The following is a 9,112-nucleotide window of genomic DNA, read 5'->3' on the forward strand; positions in this document are numbered from 1 at the left end:
AAGACTAGTTTATTTGTAAAAACTGATATCTCTAACCAGATACATTATAACTGGATGAAATGTTTAAATGAAGTTTTTGCTAAGACCTGTTTATTCGTTGACTGGGATCGAACATTGTTAGTGTTTTTTTTTTTTTAAAAACTTGTAACAATATTTCAAAATGAATGGTAATTTGGCGGGTAATGACACCTGACGAAATGTTTTCTGCACTAGGCAGAAATAAAACATAAGTCGTATTTAAATAAAGTTTTATTCCAGGTTTGTTCAGTCATCAACTTGTTAATATTCAATTTCTTCCTCCTTATGTACAGGGTACAGGTATCAAGAATTTTATAAGATTTTGTGTATTCAAAATTCAACATGTTGTCATGTAATTTCTGGATTTACTGAGACCGGCAAAATAAAAAATTACAGCATGATAATAAAAATTCTAATACTTATTTACGTATATATACACAAATACATAAATTGATAAGTGCTTATGTAAGATTGCAGCGATGAAACTCAAATTTTACGATTCAAGTGAACAAAACCTTTGATGTAGAAATTTAAAATAAAGTATGATCAAATCTCTTTCATTGTTTTTTCCTTTCCGATAAATACTGCTTTAACCTATTTTAAAGCAATTGAGACATCTTTTTTTAGAGTAAGTGATTTTATACATTAGTCTATATACAGGTACATGTATCTTTTTTTCAATCGGATGAAGTTTATTGCCAGTATTAGTGAAGATAATCTATATGGTTAATTTTTATGTTTATCCCCTCTTTGATTTCAATGATTTTCGATTGTGTTCATATTGAAATATAGAACTACGAGGGTTGATCAAAAAGTTCACGAACTAAATGAATTACTTTCTTAAAAGAAACAAAATGAGGTTTCAGTGTTCATTATTTTTAAAAGTAGTCCTCTCCGATTTTAATGCACATCTGCCATCTGCGAATCACGTGATCCAGGCGGTCACGTGACATGCTTCGTAGCAGTCTGTTCACAGAAACTAAGAGATTTTTCCATTCTTATATTTCTTACCATGCAAGTAATTTTTTATAACAAGAACAGACCATCTGTCAGAAATGGCCAAATCTCGGCAACAGGATGGGTGGATAAGGATATCCCTTCCCAGAATTAGCATGGTGACCATCACAACCCGAGTCCTCTGTCTCGGGAGCGTCGTTTATCCAATGTGGAAAAAGTATAGGCGCCTTTTTTTTCATATCTCATATGTTTAAAGTCTAAAGTAAACGATATTTTAGGGTTTAATAATTATGTTATTGCTCAGATATTCAACTATTTTTCTTACTGTAACTTGGCGATCTTTTAAAACAAATTGCTCAACTAAGGACACATCTTTTTACCGGCTTGCTTTCGCTGGGCAACAGAACAAACATCATTTTAACCCCCCCCTGCCTTCACTAAAACATTCAATCCAATTAATGATTGAACTTCTGGTAAGTCTTTTGTCTTCACAAACCTTGTACAAATTATTATATTCCACTGCAAAGGAATTTCCGAGATATACGTTAAACTTTACAGCCGTTCGTTGCTCGAATACGACTCAACCATTACGAGTCAACCATTTTCTGTCACAAGTGACCTACATACTGACGTCATTTTCACATTGTGACGTCACAAACACGGAACAAAACATTATTTAACATCTGCTATTTATAGAAAAACATGTGTATGACTATATGTGTGCCAAATTTCAATCTGATCTGAATTGTATTTTTTTTAAATATAGAGACAGTTCGCGAACTTTTTGATCACCTCTCGTATATGTTTTATCACTTTAGCATTATGTCCTGTCAGGTTTGTTTGTTTTAGCATGTTTTAAATGAATAATTGTAATTAAAAAGAATAACTTTTTAATTCTTATTTAATTCTCATGAAAAATATTGCAACAATATGTAACAGATACACGATTTACATAACAAAGAGTATTCTGCGAGACGTATTGAACAATATTGTACTCCAGCACATCAATTTTCATTTTTAATTTTAACAACAATTTAAACCATTTTTTGTTAATCACTCCTTAAACTCATTCACAACATCTAACTGCTACCACGATGTTTCAATCATAACCTAGGTTTCTGATTAAGAACAGTTACTGGACCATAATATTTATACTGAGATTTTTTACTGGATGTTTTACTAATTGTAGACGATAATGATCAACTGACAAGTAAACTGTATTACAAATGGGATGACTTAACCTTTTCCATCGCCAATTTCCCTTTATATGTAATAATATTAAAACATCACTTGCATATATTGTATATGTCTCCCTTCTGATTCGATACACAAGAGCATGCTCTGAGTACGACCAATTTTTAAAACTGAGACAAGCTACTGACAAATAAGTTGATGTTACAAGGATTTCAACAACCCCCTTTAAGGCCAGCTTTTCGCAAATTCTATGGTCGCTATAATGACCTTGTTTGTAAATACAACCTATTGTTGGGTCGTACTTTTTATGACATTTTTCATACCACCCTCATACTAAATTTGATACAGAGTGCTTTGTTTATCTGATCAGTAGATACGGCTTATGAAGTATGTGACTGGTCAACAGGGATTCTTACTCCTCCTTGGTACCTGATCCCACCTTTGATGATTCCAGAGGCTTGTGTTTCTGCCCTGTTCAAGATTCGTTTATTTGCTAACTTATGAGATTCATAATTGTTCGTTATCTCCAACTTTACATTACAAATAAATAAACAGATAGGTAGATGACAGAAAAATATAAAAAAAAGAAATACAGAGGGGGGACTTTCACATTTATTCTTATATGCTTTCATGTTTGTAGTGTATTCTCACATCAAATGTAAAAAATAGGGATATGTAAGATATCTACAGTAAAACTTGTCTAATCCGGACAGCCACTGGTTCTAAAGAAATTTACCAGATTAGACAACATTCTGGATTAGATGACATTTTAAACAATTGAATTTGCTGATGCAAACATCGTCATAGGCAATGTTTTGGAATACATTACATCCGGATTAGATAAGTTTCACTGTTTTAAACTGATATTCTTTCTTTATCGTACATTGAAGTATTTCAACATAAATACTTAGTTTAGAGTGTTTCGGGGAACGATTATTCTAATGCTTTTTTAACAACAAATATAAAACTTAATTATTTTATTCATTGCACCATTTCCAATAAAAATAAAGGAAAGCATCCCAAATTTGGAATTTCGCTATAAACAAATATACCAAAGTCTTTATAAAGAAAAGCTTTTAAGATTAAAAAAAAATAAAACAGCAAATTCTAATACAATGTAATATGCCTTGAAGATTTGCAAATTCAAATAAGATTTATAGGCTAGAAACTAGGCTACTGCAAGCAGTAGCACATGTTACCCTAAACTGACCCCAACCGTGCAGTATTAAAATTAAAAAAAAAGTAAGCATTACTATTTAGAATTTTGCAGTATTTCAATTACGAACTTTTTTTTTACAATGATGCCACTGCCTATCTCGAAGATGTTCTTATTTTTTCGAAAATCCCCGAAGAACATCAAACCCACAAAGAGAAGCTTTTTAGGAAAATGCGGCAGCATGATCTTATATTAAAATGAAGAAATGCAATTTTTTTTCCAGGAAAAAACGGAATATTCTAGTTTTGTTATAGGCACGGAGGGAGTTAAACTTTATGAAAAGAAAATTATGGCCATTAGAAAATTACCAGCACCAAATACAGTAAGGGAAGCTCTAGGGTTTATTGGCATGTTTAGCTATTATCGACGGTTTATTCCCAATCTTTCACAAAATAGCAGAACATCTCATATTTATTTCCCAAGAATGTATGAAAGGTTTAATTTGGACAAAGAATGCCAAACTGCATTTGATTTTCATAAAGAAAGTTTACCTGTTGTACCTTTACTAGCATACACAAATTTAAACAAACCATATTTACTTTACTCTTGCTGATACTAGTGATAATTGTAGTGGGGCGTATCTTACACAGCAAACTTATGAGGGGGAGGAAAAACCCTATATATATATATATATATATATATATATATATATATATATATATATATATATATATATATATATATATATATATATATATATATATATATATATATATATATATATATATATATAATCCTGATTTCTGGGTTAGGGGACCAATGCCATGAAATCTGGCTTAAGTAGACAAAATTTATCTTTTTCCCCTAAGCTTTGAAATAAAAACCAAATGCATTTTTGTTGGTACTTGGGCTTATTAATTACCATTTTAACGCTAAATTTTACAGAAAACTTGTAGGTAAAAATATACAAAAAAATTGGTCTCCCTAATATTTTGTAACCCTTTCACGTGAGTTAAGGTGACCAGTGTATATTTTCGTAAGTACTAAATCTGGCTTAGGTGGACATTTTTTTTTCTTACAGTTGTAAGGTTATAGTGAACTAAAATTTAACAGAGAATAGTTAAATGATTCAATTTAAGAATAATATACCGTGGCAGCACAAAATACTTGAAATCTTGCAAGGCACGATAAACAGGAACGCCAGTTACAATATGTACAGCTTCTTGCTGAAGTTTATCAGGCCTTTCAGAGCAGCTGCGGAGATGCTGTTCCATGCTTCTAATGCATATTCCAAAAGTGGTATCGGTCTTACATGTATAAACGTAATACTAGAATACATTTAAGCTAAGAAGTCACGATACGTAACCCTTTTAATTTACGAAAAACTGCAATTTCTTTGGAAGCCTTTTGTATAATACTGTCAGTGTGGTTTTTCCACTCCCCAGGGTTTGAGAATGTAAGTCTAAGATGATAGTGACCAAGAGAAGGATCGATTTGCTGATTATTCAACACTAAGTGCAATTATATATTTTATCTTCATTGCTGAAAAATATTAATAATTTTAGCTTGGTAATTGGGATTAAATTTCACAAGTCGTTTTTAGCCATTCTTCATTTATAAGTCGTGATTGCTCAGCCTTTCTGCACGTTTTGAAAGGTGTTTGACACGAACATGCATCATATGACAATATCCTAGAGGTACCCAATAGACCACCTGGTAGGTCTTGTATATCAAGTAAGAAAAGTTGAAGTCCAAGAATAGAGCCCTGGGGAACTCCAGCTTCCGTCCTTCTCACTAAATATACTGAAAATTTATTTTCGATCTGTTGCGATTGATTGAAAAGATAATTAGTCAACAAGGTACCAGGGTAAGAACTTCACCCGCAAATCTATGCTGTCTCTTGTTCTTTTAAACAAACCGTATTGAATGTCTTGCTGTTATCACAAAATGCAAAACAAGTTAATTCGAATTCTTTATTGTTTAACACAAACCATTTATTATGATAAATTTCTTTTAACTGGGTGACTGTTTAATGATTTCTTAAAAACCCACATAGGCGCGTAGCTGCCTATACGCAAATATGCAAGTGCATACACATAATTGTAAAAAATAAACAAATAAATATAATAGATGAATAAATAAATAAAATCTATGGGAGAGAGAGAGAGTTATTCGAAGAAAAAATCTCAGTACCATCCAACAAATATTCGGATTTCGAATTATTTTGTGTCATACTGCTGAAGAGCGCTTTGAATTTTATATAATCATGACTATATAATAAAATTTGAAGTCCTTTATTAAATCATTGCCAAATTTAAATAAAGCATTCATGAACTTGTATTCGTTCTTTGATACATTGATATTTTTTGATATTTTTTAAAGATCTTTGAGAAATAAAATTTCAGACACATCCTTGAATGTCATGATCTACTACATGTAGTATATGATTTAAAATACGATTTTTTTTGTTAATAATTAACATTAAGTATACAAGTTGTTGAACGATAGAAAAGAGTATGATACCAAATATCGATTAGATATTTAGCCTAAACTACATGTACACTAAGTTTCCGTAGAAGTATTAACTTTGCGTTAAAACAATAAATATTATGTCTTCTATTTCTAAACAAAAGATAAATGACATAATTTTTACTTTGCAAGAAAATGAATGATATACATGTATTTGGTAAAACTCAGAAACTTCTGGGCCCTCACCAGCAGGCATGTATTATGGGGGGGGGGGGGGAGGGTTCCCTGCCTATTCTTTTCCAAACCTAACTTTTGACTATTGAAAATGTTCACTGAAAGGGTGGTTGCCCCCATCCACTTTTTGTTGTAGCATAGTTAAACCATGCTAATTTGATAATATTTTTAATATAGTTTTTTGTGAAAACTGGAAATTAACCCCCACCCCACCCCCGTCGTCCTCTTCGTATACTTCACTTTTATTTGGCTATGCACCTGCCATAATGTAGTTTGTATAACAATTTACAAAGCATTTGAACATTATATTCTTTCAAAAGATTTTTCCTATGCAGCATAATAAGGATACCGGTATGTAATTAACTTGATGAATTTGTTTTAAAGACAGAAATTACATGAGTATGTTTCCAAACACTAGGGAATTGTCCGATACGCAAAAATGTTTCAAATAAAATTTTTAGCAAAACTGCAATTTTATTTCTAGTTTTTAAAAACAAAATATGGCTGAATATGTCGAGAAAAGGCTTTTAGGGATCTAAAATTTTAAAGTCAATAGTTTGATACACACAAATAACTTTTTAAAATCGTGGAGCGATGACCTGGAGATAGCAAATGTATAGAAAAACGTGTGTAAATAAAATTTTGTAAGAAATTCAAGGTAAATTTTAGTAAAACAACACACAATATCTGGAAAAAAAAAATTCCCTTTCCTATATCCAAAGAACCCAATTCAACAGTACGTGCTGAATCTAATTCAAAAGCGCTATTGGTCTTTATAATTTTGAAATGTATAATATATAATAATGGGTATTTTTAGAGGTACACAATTATTTGACAGTTGCAAATAGTAGTTTCACATGCGCTAGTTTACTTATGGGCCCCCCCCATAAGTAAACTAAGTTAAAAATGGCCTAGCGGTTCCTGAGAAGTCGAATGTGAAAAGTTTACAGACAAGTGGATAGTCAGATGGGCAGACACTGGACAACAGGTGATCATAAAAGCTCACTTGAGCTTTCAGCTCATGTGAGATAAAAATCATTTAAGCTCACTTAAACTCATAATTTTTTTTTAAAAAGAAAAATGCCACTGTCATCACAAAATTTGGGGCACAAATTTTGATTTTACTCTACAACTTTCAAAATTGTAATTTTTAATGTCAACTTCAGACCATATGGTCAGCTGTATAATGTACATTTATATAATTACAAAATTCTCTTGGTCCTTTCCAACATACATCTATCTATATTACTATCATAACAAAAATTACATAAATATAGAAAATTGTGGAATTTATAAATCTCGAGGGTAAAGTAGCAAACGTATTAAGATTTAGCCGATCGCGCAGGATAAAAATAGAAGAAAACAGATGCTGGGCAGGAGTGCAGGATGAACTTTTCACCGCTGATAATTAAGCTCCATGAGGTTTGCTATTTGTTTGTAGATTAAGAACTTGTTTATAAGATGCTGGCTTGGTCAAGAATAAGGGTGTAACCAATCAAAGAGGTTGATGCGAGGGAGCAGAGGTCATGCATCTGTATAAATTATCTACAGTAAATAAAAAGTGAAGATTATGCAAAAAGTTTAACAGGAATTTTAAGGTGCAATTAAAGATTAAAAGAGGGTTTAAGGTCGGATAAGATTAACTTAAATTCAGAGCAAAATTAAAAGTCATTAGTGCAAATTTTGAAGAAATACTCAAATATGCAGGGCATTTACGGGGGTATAAATGTAGCGCAGTGAGACATATCCAGCCGGTGGTCTGCTGGATTTTGTCTCTTTCTGGTTGCATTTATACAGGTAAGATATTTTTATAGACTTGCGCGATTTTTGTAAGATGGTTAAAATGTTCAGATGGCTTAATGTATTTACAGGTTAATATATTTTATAATCTGATAGAAATGTTTCGTATTTATTATAATGTTTATCATATTGTGTAGTGTGTAACTTTAGTAATTGTAAATAATTAGAATGTATGTGTTAATTTAATAAAGGGTGGTCTGCTGGATTTTGTCTCTTTCTGGTTGCATTTATACAGGTTGGGTAATAGCTAGGGCCACTCCCCATAACCTGTGGTGCGCTATGGACAGGAAGGGAACATATCCTAAGAAGAGTAGATTCAAACTGGAACGTCATTTTGAGAAATAAAGGAATAATAATAATCCAGCTAACTTGGGTCAATCTGACCAAGAACAGGGGATTGTAAGAATTGTTCCCCTGTGTCTAAAAACCTCTCACAGGCAAAAAGCGCACAACGATCCCGGAGTTGAAAATCAATTTATTCAATGACCAGAGAAATTCCAAGACCAAAAACAATATATTCAAAATAAACGAGAATCACCGACAAAGACATTTTTTTTATATATGAAATTACTTGACAAACCATTTGAAATTTGCATTCACATGTTGATTGAAATAGACTATTAGATGTCTCTAGCAGGCCCGTAGAATGCGGGGGGTGGGGGGTGGGGGTTATAGTATTTTGCTATAGTAAGTTTCCCTTTAGATGCTGGATGCCCCCCCCCCCCCCCCCCACTTTTTGATGTTGTAAGGTCCAGCACTGGCAAATTCCAGGATTTGGACAGTAAATCACCTTTTCTTTTTGCTTGTCAGATAATTTCGGGAAGTCCCCCCCCCCCCACTTTTGGTCAGTTTGGGTTTTTTTTTCTTTTGAAACTGTTGCTACGAGCCTGCTCTAGATAACTCACGAAAACAAAGAGTCAAATAATAGTTTTTAACCTTTATTCATTTGATCTAAAATTGACAGGTTAACGAAATAATAATATAGTACATGTACCAAAACTGAAAAAAAAAAAATTCTTGTCTTTTGCCACCACAGTATTTTTAAGGTCATATGCAATGTACATGCACTTTACAGTGAACCTTCCAACTGATAATTTTCAGAGAAAATATAATTGAAAATCATGATACCATTAGGTGTTCTTTGACAAAAAAATCAGCATACATTACATGTATCAGGAGTTTTGAAAAAATATCAAATGATGAAAACCCTTGCATTTTTTAAAAGAAAAATCCCCCCCCCCCAAATGTTTTATGTGGTATTTTCTTTAAAATTTGATTCAGATA

The sequence above is a fragment of the Saccostrea echinata genome, unplaced genomic scaffold, assembly GCF_033153115.1.
Source record: "Saccostrea echinata isolate AGI-Se365-2 ecotype Australia unplaced genomic scaffold, CSIRO_AGI_Sech_v1 ptg000016l, whole genome shotgun sequence".
Classification (NCBI taxonomy): Eukaryota; Metazoa; Mollusca; class Bivalvia; order Ostreida; family Ostreidae; genus Saccostrea; species Saccostrea echinata.